Below are 13,446 nucleotides of genomic sequence, written 5' to 3'. Positions count from 1 at the left end.
GAATTTAGATAAAGGTCAGATCATCCCATAAACTCCTAAAGGCTGAATGTGTTATACAGGTGGCTTGAACATGAAGGGTGTGTTTTCTGCTGCTTAGCAGCAAATTTGCATGAACATAGGGTAGCACTGACCCCAGGGTGTTGCTCCAAAAAGGGTAGACTGTTGAATATATACAGATGGCCAACAATCCAGTAAAGAAACTTTTCTAACTTATTTAGAGATCAAAACTAACTTTAACTTAACATGGTACCAGTACTTTTGAGTCAGGCATTGTTCTCAACTTTCTAGAAAAACTGGTTTCATACCAAAAGCTAACTTGAATAGAAGTGATGGCATCTTGGCAATTAGGAAACAAAAAACTCATAACTAATTTCTATCAATCTTTGCAGACAACTTTCCTAACCAAGAAATGTCCATACATGGCACCCTGGAAAAATGTCCTCCTAGATAGACAAATTATCCCAGAGAAATGGGGTTTGATGTGGAAAAGAGGACCAGTAACTGTTTCACTGGTGTCTCATAGCAGTCAAATTAAACATACAGTATATAAAGAGAGAGATTGAATGGGAATAAATGTTGGAGAAACTGTGGTGAAAAAGGATATTTTGTGCATATATAGTAGACATGTTCAGTTATTAGAAAGCATTGGGATGCAATTTGTAACCAAATACCATAAATTGTTGGATAGTTATTACCAAATGACCCTTTGGTAATCCTCCTAGGGGTTCCTTGAGGAAATTGTCACACAAAATGAAATAAAGAATTAGTTCCTCATCTGGTAGTAGCTTCTTGATGGAAAAAGGAAAAATAATCCAGCTGTAGAGGAATGGTTAAAAATCTGGGAGGTTTTATTGCTATGGAAAATAATAGCAAAATGGACAAAGGACAAATAAATACATAGATATTTGGTTACCTTTTAGTCAATACTCAAAATAAATTCACCTGGTCATTTTTTTTGACTATTAACATGTGATTACACATTTAACAGACCAGACATGTCAATCAGAGATTTCACTCCATTTAATAAGATCACTAGAAGTGACATGCAACAGGGGTTGTAATGATGCTAACTCTGTTAAAGAGTTACATCCTGTTAAATAGAGAGATCTAATGACTATATTCCTGTAAAATGACTCTCTAAACCAGGGGTCTCAAACACAATTTACCTTAGGGCCAGTGCCAGTCCTCAAATCCTCCCAGTGGGCCAATAATGTTACTCATGCTGCCCAGAACCCACCCCCAAAACTCCACCCCACCCCAAACTCTGCCCCCCCCCCCGCCTAAGGCTCTGGAGGGAGTTTGGGTGGGGGAGGAGGTCTGGGGTAGGGGAATGGGGTGCAGGCTCTGGGAGGGAGTTTGGGGTGGGAGGAGGAATGTGGGAAGGGGAGGGGGTGAAGGCTCTGTGAGAGTTTGGGGGTGGGAGGGGATGTGTGGGAAGGGGGTGCAGGCTCTGTGAGGGAGTTTGGGATGTGAGGGGGTATGTGGGAAGGGGGTGCAGGCCCCGAGAGCTGGTCCCGCGGCTCCGGGGGACCTCCTGCAGGCGTGCCTGGGGAGGGTCCGCTGGTCCCGCAGCTTCAGTGGAGCCGCGGGACCAGCGGACCCTCCGCAGGCATGCCTGTGGGAGGTCCACCGGAGCCGTGGGACCGGCAACCGGCAGAGTGCCCCCCAGGGCATGTTTGGGGTGGCGAAATGTCTAGAGACGCCCCTGGTCACCGAGAACAGTTTTCTGAATAGTCAACAATCAGCCTGGGGCCGTTGTGAAGGCCATATGTATAAATGGTATAAAAAAAGAATTAAATACATTTATGGAGGATAGGTCCCATCAATGGCTATTAGCCAAGATGGTCAAGGATGCAATCTCATTCTCTGGGGGTAGGCACAGCCGGTGCAAGGATGTTTCGTGCCCTAGGTGAAACTTCCACCTTGTGCCCCTCCTCCCCACCCTGAGGTACTCCCCTTGTGGCAGCTCCCCACCCTCCGCCCTGAGGTACCCCCCCACCCCAGCTCACCCCGCCCCGCCTCCTCCCCGAGCACGCCGTGGCTGCTTCACTTCTCCCGCCTCCCAGGCTTGCAGCGCCAATCAGCTTAGGTGCCGCAAGCCTGGGAGGCGGGAGAAGTGAAGCAGCCACAGCGTGCTCGGGGAGGAGGCGGGGCAGGGGTGAGCTGGGGCGCGGAGTTCCCCTGCGTGCCGCCCCCCCCTTTACTTGCTGCAGTGACCCTCCCTGCGCTCCCCTGCCCAGCTCCCTCTGCCTAAATGTTGGTGGCGACCGGGGCGGCTGACGATCCGGCCGCTGCAGTCGCTGCCGAAGAAAATGGCACCCCCCAAATGCCAGTGCCCTAGGCGACCGCCTACATCGCCTAAATGGTTGCACCGGCCCTGGGGGTAGAGTGTGTGTGTCCCTGCCTGCCAGAATTGCTGACTGCCAGAAGCTGGGAGTGGATGACAGGGAATGGATCACTCGATAATTGCCCTGGTCTGCTCATTCCCTATGAGGCATCTAGCACTGGCCACTGTTAGAAGACAGAATATTGGGCTAGATGGACCATTGATCTGCCCCAGTATGGCCATTCTCATGTTTAAGGAAACAGTGCAATGAAGAGATGAGGCTCACAGCCACTGCTTTGAAGGCCTCTATTAGGCTTGGGGAGCAGAGACATGGTCTAAGACCATGACTATGCCCATGGGACAGTAAAGCCAATAGGTGAAAGACTGAAACATGGAGGTGTTCCATGTCTGTTTTCATGAGCATTATTTTGGAGCAAGAAATAGTCCGCTCAGCCTCATTTTTCTCCATTTTGGAGAATGAGGGTGCATTTCACTGGTGAGGAGCATCTTGCCAGTGTCCCTAATGCTAGTGTTCAGGTCCCTGACACTGCAAGACCTAGATATAGGTTTGCAATTTGAAAAGTTCATTTTTTAAAAAATTCCATTTCAAGGAACTTCTGTGGGCCTGTCCATGATCGGGAAGGGGTTGTCCTGCCTGCCTCATGACAGTGAAAAACCTGCTGTTGGCCATTTCCTCTTGCAGCCTTTAGTCTGCTGAAGCAGATTATTCCCACTGAGTGGTGGCCTCGCTCCCACATGAGGGCTGAGGTGCCAACAGGTTTATAGTCCGGACTGTTTTTCGATGGAGAATTGAGGTTTCTGATTAATTTAAATGTTTCACAAAAATATCTGCTTTCCACCGAACAATTCAATTTTTTTGGTCAAAGCTTTTTGGCCAAAACCATGGCTGCTGCAGTTCCTTGAGAGGTGGTGTTCAGTTATCTTGTAGCCTCATTTTCCTCTATGGGGTGGGGGACCCTGGTTGGAGTAGTTCTCCCATAACGCATCGTGGCGAGGGGCTCCCTTAATGAACTGCATCTCCTCACCAACAGAGGAAATCATGTTTTGTCATAGGAGATGACGAGACATAGTCCAGCTAGGGAGCCCTGCCTCCAGAAGAGGTTAGGATCTTGGGGCACCACCACACCAGCCTTTCCAAATCAAACTAGTTTGCTTTTCAGCCTTAATATTTCTGAATTTGAATTTTTGCTGAAAATTGACCTTGTATGGGAAAGAGGGACACTCCATTTTTTTGACGATTTCTATTTATACTATAAATGACTTCAGGATCTTGGAGGCTGTAACAAGGCTCGGCTGTGGTTCACATGTCCATCCACATGGCTGAATCCTTCACCTTGGCACCCATGCCAGAAGTGTTTAAACTGGATAATAACAGGCCATACCATATGCACCCATAATACATGTCACAAAGAAGCCTCATACATGTGCTTCCTGTGTATATGGGAGTCAAGGGATAAGAGAAGGAAGCTCATTAGATTTAACCAGAAGGATGGCTATGCCTCCCAGAGCTCATCTTAAATATGTCATATCTGGCTTTAGCCAGGACTACCCACTCAAATCACACTTTATGGAACAATTTTATTCCAGTGCTTAACACAGTATTTTCAGCTTCTCACACTCAGCCCTCTGAATGTCTTTTCCTCTCTGACATCCCCCACCATCTCTTTTACTGTCTAATGCTCTTCTCTGCTTTACCCATGAGGTGGCTGCAGTGTTCACACCCAGCCTTCAGGAGACCATAACTCATGTTTCAATATTACAGTGTCCATTTTTAAAAGGTCTCTAAGAATTAATAAATGTGTCTCAGCTCTACAGTGAACACTGAGACTGGAGGCATGTGCATGCTCACGTCATGCAGAAGGTGGTCAGTGCACCCCTGGAAGGTTGAATCACATTTGAGGATGGGACTATTGTCCTTGCTGACGCTCCCAAAGGAGCTCAGCCAGCTGAAGTCCCTAACCTGGGGACAGAGAGATGTGGGTGTCAGGACTGTAAGAGCCTCATCAAATAATGAGCAGTGCAGGCAACAAGTCTCTGTTTCTGCATTGTCTTCAGTAAAGGAGGAAGTGGACGGTGTGGAAAGTTCATATGCTAGCCTTGGTTTACTTTGCTGGTCAAGCAGGAGAGGGTCAGTTGGGTTGCCTCAGAGCTTTGAGCTGATCAGCAGCCTTGCTATTGTGTGGGGAGCACTGCTGAAGACATCACTGATGACTCTGGTTCTCTTCCCCAGATGCTGGCTGAGGCTATTTATAATGCTGCACTCTGAGCCACTAGTGCTAACAGTGAAAGTGCATGTGACCATTTGTAAAGGGCCAGCCCCAGAAGGCAGGCTCCACATTATGTTGTAGCACTACAAAGAGCAGTGGCTCATCACCTCCCAGTGAGGCAGCGAGTGAAGGATCAAACTGAGTTGCTCAAACTAGTTGCTATTGGGAGTGATATTAAGGCTTGAGCAGCACCTGAGGCAAACAAAGGTTCTGAGGCTAAATGTAATAAGAAAAGCCAAAGAGGAGTTTGAAGAATGGCTAGCCAAAACCTCCAAAGATAATAAGAAAATGTTTAAGTACATCAGAAGCAGGGAGCCTGCTAAACAACCAGTGGAGCCCCTGGATGATTGTGATACAAAAGGAGCACTTAAAGATGATCAAGTCACTATGGAGAAACTAAATGAATTCTTTGCTTCATTCTTCACGGCTGAGGGTGTTGGGGAGAGTCCCAAACCTGAGCCATCCTTTGTAGGTGACAAATCTGAGGAATTGTCACAGATTGAAGTGTCATTAAAGGAGGTTTTGGAATTAATTGATAAACTTAACAGTAACAAATCACTGGCACCAGATGGCATTCACCCAAGAGTTCTGAACGAACTAAAATGTGAAACTGTTGAACTATTAACTATGGTTTGTAACCTGTCCTTTAAAGGAGCTTCTGTACCCAATAACTGGAAGATAGTTAATGTAACACCAGTAGTTAAAAGGGGCTCTAGAGGTGATCCCAGCAATTACAGACCGGTAAGTCTAACATCAGTACTGGGCAAATTAGTTGAAACAATAGTCAAGAATAAAATTGTCAGACACATAGAAGAATATAAATTGTTGGGCAAAAGTCACCATGGTTTCTGTAAAGGAAAATCCTGTCTTACTAATCTCTGAAAGTTCGTTGAAGGGGGGGTCAACAAACATGTGGACAAGGGGGATTCACTGGACATAGTGTACTTAGATTTCCAGAAAGCCTTTGACAAGGTCCCTCACCAAAGGCTCTTACATAAATTAAGTTGTCATGGGGTAAGAGGGAAGTGCCTTTCATGGAGAACTGGTTAAAAGATGGGGAACAAAGGGTAGGAATATGTGGTAAATTCTCAGAATGGAGAGGGGTAACTAGTGGTGTTCTCCAAGGGTCAGTCCTAGTCCCAATCCTATTCAATTTATTCATAAATGATCTGGAGAAAGGGGTAAACAGTGAGGTGGCAAAGTTTGCAGATGATACTAAACTGCTCAAGATAGTTAAGACCAAAGCAGACTGTGAAGAACTTAAAAAAGATCTCACAAAACTAAGTAATTGGACAACAAAATGGCAAATGAAATTTAATGTGGATAAATGTAAAGTAATGCACATTGGAAAAAATAACCCCAACTATACATACAATATGAAGGGGGCTAATTTAGCTACAACTAATTAGAACAGAGATCTTGGAGTCATCGTGGATAGTTCTCTGAAGACATCCACGCTGTGTGCAGTGACAGTCAAAAAAGCAAACAGGATGTTTGGAATCATTAAAAAAGGGCTAGAGCATAAGATGGAGAATAGCTTATTGTTCATATATGAATCCATGGTATGCCCACATCTTGAATACTGCAAACAGATGTGGTCGCCTCATCTCAAAAAAGATATACTGGCATTAGAAAAGGTTCAGAGAAGGGTAACTAAAATGATTAGGGGTTTGGAACGGGTCCCATATGAGGAGAGATTAAAGCGGCTAGGACTTTTCAGCTTGGAAGAGAGGAGACTAAGGGGGGATATGATAGAGATATTTAAAATCATGAGTGATGTGGCAAAAGTGAATAAGGAAAAGTTATTTACATGCTCCCATAATATAAGAACTAGGGGCCACCAAATGAAATTAATGGGGAGCAGGTTTAAAACAAATAAAAGGAAGTTCTTCTTCATACTGTGTAGTCAACCTGTGGAACTCCTTGCCTGAGGAGGTTGTGAAGGCTAGGACTATAGCAGGGTTTAAAAGAGAACTAGATAAATTCATGGAGGTTAAGTCCATTAATGGCTATTAGGCAGGATGGGGAGGAATGGTGTCCCTAGCTTTTGTCAGAGGGTGGAGATGGATGGCAGGCGAGCGATCACTTGACCATTATCGGTTAGGTTCACGCCTTCTGGGGCATCTGGCTTGGTCACTGTCAGCAGACAGGCTACTGGGTTGGATGGCCCTTTGGTCTGACCCAGTATGGCCAGTTTTATGTTCTAAATGGGCACCAACCAGGCAAGATCATGTAGCAGCAGTTTTTAAGGCACAGATGAAAAAATTACTCAAACAAACAAAAGGGTGTCTCCTCAGAACAAAGCTAATTAAATAGAAAGCACATGCACAGGACCTCCCTCCTCCCTCACCCCCTCACCGGCCAGTCTGTTGGTTTTGTAGATGAAGCACAGTCTCAGCCCCTCACAGTGTAGATGGTTCAGAGTGCCAAGCAATACACTGGCTTTTGACAATGGTAGTAACTAAATAAGCAGGCAGTTTCTGGAACCCAGGTCTGTTCTGCTCTTGCCACTGGGGTGAGTCATAATGGTTCCTTGTGGCTCTACAGCATTGTTTGCTGCGTGCCACTGTGGCAAATTTTACCAGCGACTGTAGCTGCAAGTACCATCATAGGCTGAGGCTGAACTGATCGATTCAGAGATTTTTAAGGCCAGGTGGGCCCATTAGGAGCATGGAGGCTGCCCTGGCAGCTGTGAGTGCACTTGGACAGCCAGGTGGTGCTATTTGAATTTATTAACAACAGTCCCCAGTCGTTGATGGACACTACTCACGGCTGTTGCAATAAGATAAAGTGCACCCTAGGGATTGGGTGTGGTCCCTGGGGAAGGTTTCCAAATGCTGTTCGTTTCAGTTTGTGTCTAGAAGACACACCATGCCCGCTGGTTGCTGTGCTCTTGGCCTCCTCGCTGTCTCTGTGTGCCGGATTCTATGGTTCCGTTTGCCACCAACCCCGTCCTGTGGTTCAGTCTCCCACATCAGCGAGCTGAACTATTTCAGTGCCAAAGCTGAGGCGTCCTTAGCAGGCTCTGGTGGAGCTGTCAGCTAGTTGTTTATTAGTGTCCTTGGACTAGGGTGACCAAAGGGAAAAATGGAACACCTGGTGGGGCTAGCCTGAGCTCCCCCAATGCAGGGCTGGGCCAAACCCCTCCCTCTTGCACAAGGCTGGGGCTGCCCTACCTGTTCGCCTCCCCCCACCCCCACCCTGCGCAGGGCTGACATCGCCGCTTACATCCCCGCATGGTCTGCCTCACCCCACTTTTTGGACAACAACTGATCAGCTTGGCAAGAGCAAATGGGACATATACCCACTTTTGTTGGACCAGCTGGGACACAGCTTAAAAAAGGGGCCGGGCCTGGCCAAAATGGAGATGTGGTCACCCTACCTTGGCCCCAGCCTCACCATCAGGGGAATCAGGGCAGAGGCCATATCACTACCTGTAACAGCTGTTCCCACCACTTCACTTTCATAGCGGCTGCAGCTCTACTAAGGCAACTGCCATGAACAGCTGCTCTGGCCTATGGGCCGCCTGCCTCTTCTCCATCATTTTGGTGAGGGCCAGTTTACAAAACAAAAGGACAAATGTTGCACTTTTACTGGAATTGTGTTTACAATGAGCACACGGGCTCTCTGCTACTGTGACCAGCTTTTATCCAGAATCATTGCTAAGGGGCATCCTGCCACCCCTTGGTGGTGACTCAAGCTTTTCTTGTAATTCGACTATAGCTACTAAACTGGCTGATAATTTACGTGGCAAGGCTAAATGACCTACCGTGCCTAAGTACACATTTTCCTATGGTGTTCTGCTATAAGGCTGAGGGGAAGGTGCCCTAAAGAGGGTTTGATTGATGGTGGAATTCACTTCTGCTGACACGGGGGGCGGAAGATGCAACTGGTGTCCCAGAGCATTTACCCTGGGCAAGGGCAAGTAGTTTTTACAGCCACCAGTAGAGCATGGTCAGGGTTGGGCTGATTGATTCATTCCCTGGTCAATACCTACCCCTTTCTCAGCAGTGGTGGCTTGTGTGATGATTACATCCTGGCTCCCCACTTTAAACATGCACACATTGGTTGAACTGTTTGTTTCTGATTATGTTCACAAGCGCTTCCACTTTTGCATTACCATTATGAGGAAATACACATTTCATGTTGTTACTGATGATTGAGCTGGTGCCCCATCAGGCCACTTGCAGCTGTGATGTTCAACTGTCACCTCAGAAACTTTGCAGCTAATTATCAGGTTCACCAATTAGTGTGGACTGACCAGCACAGGAACAGGCAAAATGTCATCAGCTGATAAGGCTTGAGTTTTTACTTTGCGGCAACACCGTACCAGCACTTTCCAAATAACTTAGCTACGTTGGTTTGCTGCTTGAGTGTTTGATGGCAAATATAGGCAATTCATGACAGGGCACAGTGGCTGTAGTTCATTAAGAGAGTGGGACTCTGGGGACTGAAATCTCAGGTGACCAAAAGTACTGAAGTTGCTAGGTGTGCGAAACCTGCACAAAAAAGAACGGCCTCTACCCTGTGTCCTTGGGCAAGCAGCCCGTACTCTATGGGCATACATGAAGGTGCTGACAAGGTCCACTCAGGACACAAAAAGAGCCCAGTAAGGGGGGGGTCAAGGCCTCTAGGTGTGTACATAGAGAGGGGCCCCACTGTGAGGCAAGGAGGAACCCATGAGGCCAGCCAGCCAGACCTAGTGATAGTTGCATCAGCCTTGCTTTCCTGTCCATGTAGGACAAGTAGCTATGGCCTGGGATGAAGCAGCTAATTGTCCCCAGGCTTGCAGACTCCCCAGTCCTTTTCTAAGGGTTTCACTGTGTTCCTGTCCTCGCTTCACTTTCATTCTTTTTTTATGCAGAGAAATAAAGAGCATGCTGTCTCCATGCTTCACAGGGTGAAAGTTAGTGAGCTCAGCCTCAATCCCTTTAGGGCTAACAACTCATCTCCTGCTTCCTGGCAGGAGGCGCTGTATTAGCAGAGAGGCTGGGGAAGAGGAGCACTATATGACAGTGCAGAATCAGTGTAAAAGAGAGACAGGTTGGGCAGCTGTGACCAATCCATGCCAATGGTCTGTAATATCTAATAGCTTTTTTGTAAAGGACCCCACAAATGCTAATTCAGGAGACATTGGTTAAAAGTGTAGCCTAAAGGATGAGCACCCATGCAACAGAGGCAATTCCAGGGCTTGGGGGTATTGTGTGAGGCAGCTTGGCAAGCTAATGCTGCAGATGCTTCAAATCCACCTGCTCAGTGGCTAGCTAGAAAACTACATCAGTTATTTAATACCTGATTATGCAAGTTTCTCTTTCATTCTATCAAGTGACAAATTCAGCCACAAAATGGCTAATGCTGCATAAACTTGGACAGCATGTGACTGAGCCTACTGAAAATGGGGCTTTTTCTGGTAAAGACCATCAGCCTTTGAGTTTTCTATGCCACCCCCACAACTACACCCTTGGCCCTCCCACCCCTACTTCCAGCACCCCTGCTGGGGGCTCTTACAGTGCGCTGGGCTCCAGCTATTAGGCCTGGCTGGGCTGGGCTAGGACTTCTTCTCCTGCAGGGGCCAGGGCACACCCACCTCCAGGAACCTCCCTGTACAGTGCCACCTCTCCCCCATGCCTGGGGAGTGATGCAGACAGGAAACGGAGCAGGGGTGTGGAGCTTCCTGGGGCCGGGGGGAGGTTCCAGAGGTGGGGTTGACTTGGAGCACCTCCTGCAGGAGAAGTCGTCCCATTCCTCCCTGGTGTCGCAGGGTTGACAGCCGGAGCCTGGTGCCTGGTAGGAGTCCTGGCTGGGGTGCCCCCAGCCCTGCCCCTCCTAGCAGATTTCATGGGCCTGACCTAATCCATACATGAAATGAGGAAGTGTGGGCTCATGTGGTTTGGCCATGTAAAGCACTGTCCTGAGGTAAGAGAGTCCAACAGCTCAAGACTGAAGGAAGAAGAAAGAAAAGTGGGTGTGTGTGTGTATCATAAAGGAAGATGTGTTAGCATGTGGTGTGATAGAGAATCTGGCACTGAACAGAGAGCACTTTGGAGGGAGAGGATTCACAGAGCAAACCTCAGCTGAGAGGATTAATGCAACAAAGATTAGTAAATAACCAATTATATAGCTATGCTAATATATAACATGATACTGTGGGGAGGCCAATTTATCATAATTGCATTTTTGTTAAGGTATAAATCAGTCCTTATAAGTCAGTCCAGAAACCAACGCAAATCAACCACAGGGCCTTCTTGGTGTCACTAAATGCCGTCCATTAATCAGCTGGAGGAATTACTGTTGCCTCCTAGCCTGCCATGGTGGTGCAATCCTTTGGCAGCACTCCCAATACCAACCAAAATGGAGATTTGGGGTTCAGGACCATAACTCAGACCAAGGTTCCTACATTTGTGTGTCCAGCTGTTCCAATATAGTCTTGTGAAGCACCAGATGATGCTCATTAAAAGGCCTGGTCCTACCCCATTGATGTCAATGAGAGCTTTGCTATTAACTTCAGTGAGCATGAGATTAGGGCATGAAATTAGACCAAGAGGGATCTCTGGTAATACTTTGGGCTTATTACCTGAAATCCGGACTGCAGCTGGCACTCCCAATTGCTCACAGAAAGTCACAATGGATGCCATCTGATTAGACCAAGAGGGATCTCTGGTAATACTTTGGGCTCATTATCTGAAAACCTGACTGCAGTTGACACTCCCAATTGCTCACAGAAAGTCACAATGGATGCCATCTGACTTACTATACAAGTCTCACTTCTACTTTCTCCCAGACTCTTAGCCTCTGGTCAAGTCACACATGGAACTAGAAGAAAACCTTCTGACTGTGGATTTTATGAATATTCTGGCAATTTCAAGGTAGATTGCCTACCTCAAAGAAGGGAATTGTCTCTCCCCTGTCATCTTCTCAAATATTCCTTTAGCTTAATTGCTGTTGCAATGTTGCTGCGCTTGGAGGATCTGGTGTGCAATGAAGACATAACAAAGCTCTTTTTGATTGGCAATTGAATTATGTGGTGGAGTCTGAGCATGAGCATGATATATCATTATGTTGGGGAAGTGGCAGTGAAATTGAAAAGGGCAAAATGTGTATTCTCCCCCCACTCACCTCTTCAATGTGAACAAACAGCCTAGCATCTCATATTTTTAAAAAAAGTAATTGAAAAGCTCAAAACCAAGAGGACATTTAAATGTTTTCCTTAGGATCACTGGTGATGGTAGAGTGCTTTGCCTTAAACTTGGCAAGACACATCACAAATACCTTAATTTTTTAATTGCTTCACATTATAACCAAGATGCAGAGAATCTAAAGACACAGCTAATTCAGAATTAGTTGCTATTGTCTTGTGTATTTGTTTTTCTGGAGAATGTAATTTTCATTTATACAATTTAGCCATATGCAAACTCTTTATTCAGGTTAAGGCATAGCTTTCCTTAGTTTTGTTACTTTTTCTAGTGTCTTAGCTATTTAGGTGATATTTACATTAGTATTTACATCGATTGGGACAGAAAACAGTGATTGTGTTCAAAGCAACTGCAGTTTTTCTCTGCACATAATGCAGGATTGGGCAGAGACTGCAATGGCTGCCTCATGAGGGGTTTGCCTTTGCGGCATGGGGGCAAACGTATAGAAAACATCCAGCTTTCCTTATCTGTCATCCAGTAACTGTAGTGTTGCGTATGACATTTGTCTAGAAAGTAAATTTTATAGACTATAGGCTGAAACCTGGTGCCTTAAGTGAGTCAGTTTTACAATTGCCTTTAAAGGGATCAGGCTTTGCTCCTCCCCCCCCCGGGTGTTTTTTTTCATTCTGATTGGACAGAATCATACTGAGGGGAGGTTTCAATTTTCCTGCCTTCTTGTAACGGTTTGTGCCAGGGATACCGCACCAGTGGCACAGATACCACAGTGAGGTGCACCTGTGTAGATAAGATGGATTCAGAACTTATTTGTGAGCTGGTGCACTTCCAAAAATCAGGACCCTTAAAGATCAGCCTTTTCCAGTAGCTGCTGCCCAGCTTTAGATACGGGGGCCAGGAAGTGGGGAGGGAGATGCAGTTGCTTTCTACAGTCTCTTGATTTTACAAAACAAAACTTCTCTACCAATAAAAACTTCCTGCAAGTGGGACAAGCTTTGTGCTTCCCTCCCCCCAAGTCATATGCAGTAGTAGTTGAAGTTCTTTCTGGCTTGCATCTACTGTGATCACCATGTTCTTCTGCTAGATGTCCCCATATGGCCTGACTTCAGCTAAAGCTGAATCTTACCCTTTGTCTTACAGATTAATGTGTTCAGAGTTTTTGAAGGTCAGAAAGTACCATTATGATAATTGAGTCTGACCTCCTGCATAATATAGGCCATAGAACTTCACCAGGTGATTCCCACATCAAAGCCAATGCCATGCTACACCGTTGGCTCCAGTATGTACCATGTGCATGCTATTGCTCAGCAGCATGCCTGCAGGACTGTGGAATAACACTGACTTTTTCCAAGAGATTACATTCCTTTGCTAGAAGTCTGTTAGAAAGGCGCCTCTTTGGGTAGTATTTGTAGGGTTCTGTGGGGGTAGAGATTAAAGTATGCTTGCCACTTCACGTAGGGTTGCAGATAGGGCATTTAGACACTATAGAAATGTTGAGCAGAGGAACTGAGTGAGGCCACACGCTTGTCTGTGTTTAATTCACAACAAAAATTCAGTCACAGTAGTTCTTTGCTGATATATAGCAGTGTATACACAGATGAGTGAGCACTGAGAGCTATGTAAATCCAACACCTTCCCCAGTGAAGTGCCCCTTGGTAGTGAGAAAGAAACAAAAATGGACAGG

This window comes from Mauremys reevesii, linkage group 7, assembly GCF_016161935.1.
Source record: "Mauremys reevesii isolate NIE-2019 linkage group 7, ASM1616193v1, whole genome shotgun sequence".
Taxonomy (NCBI): domain Eukaryota; kingdom Metazoa; phylum Chordata; order Testudines; family Geoemydidae; genus Mauremys; species Mauremys reevesii.
This window is presented reverse-complemented; position numbering follows the sequence as displayed.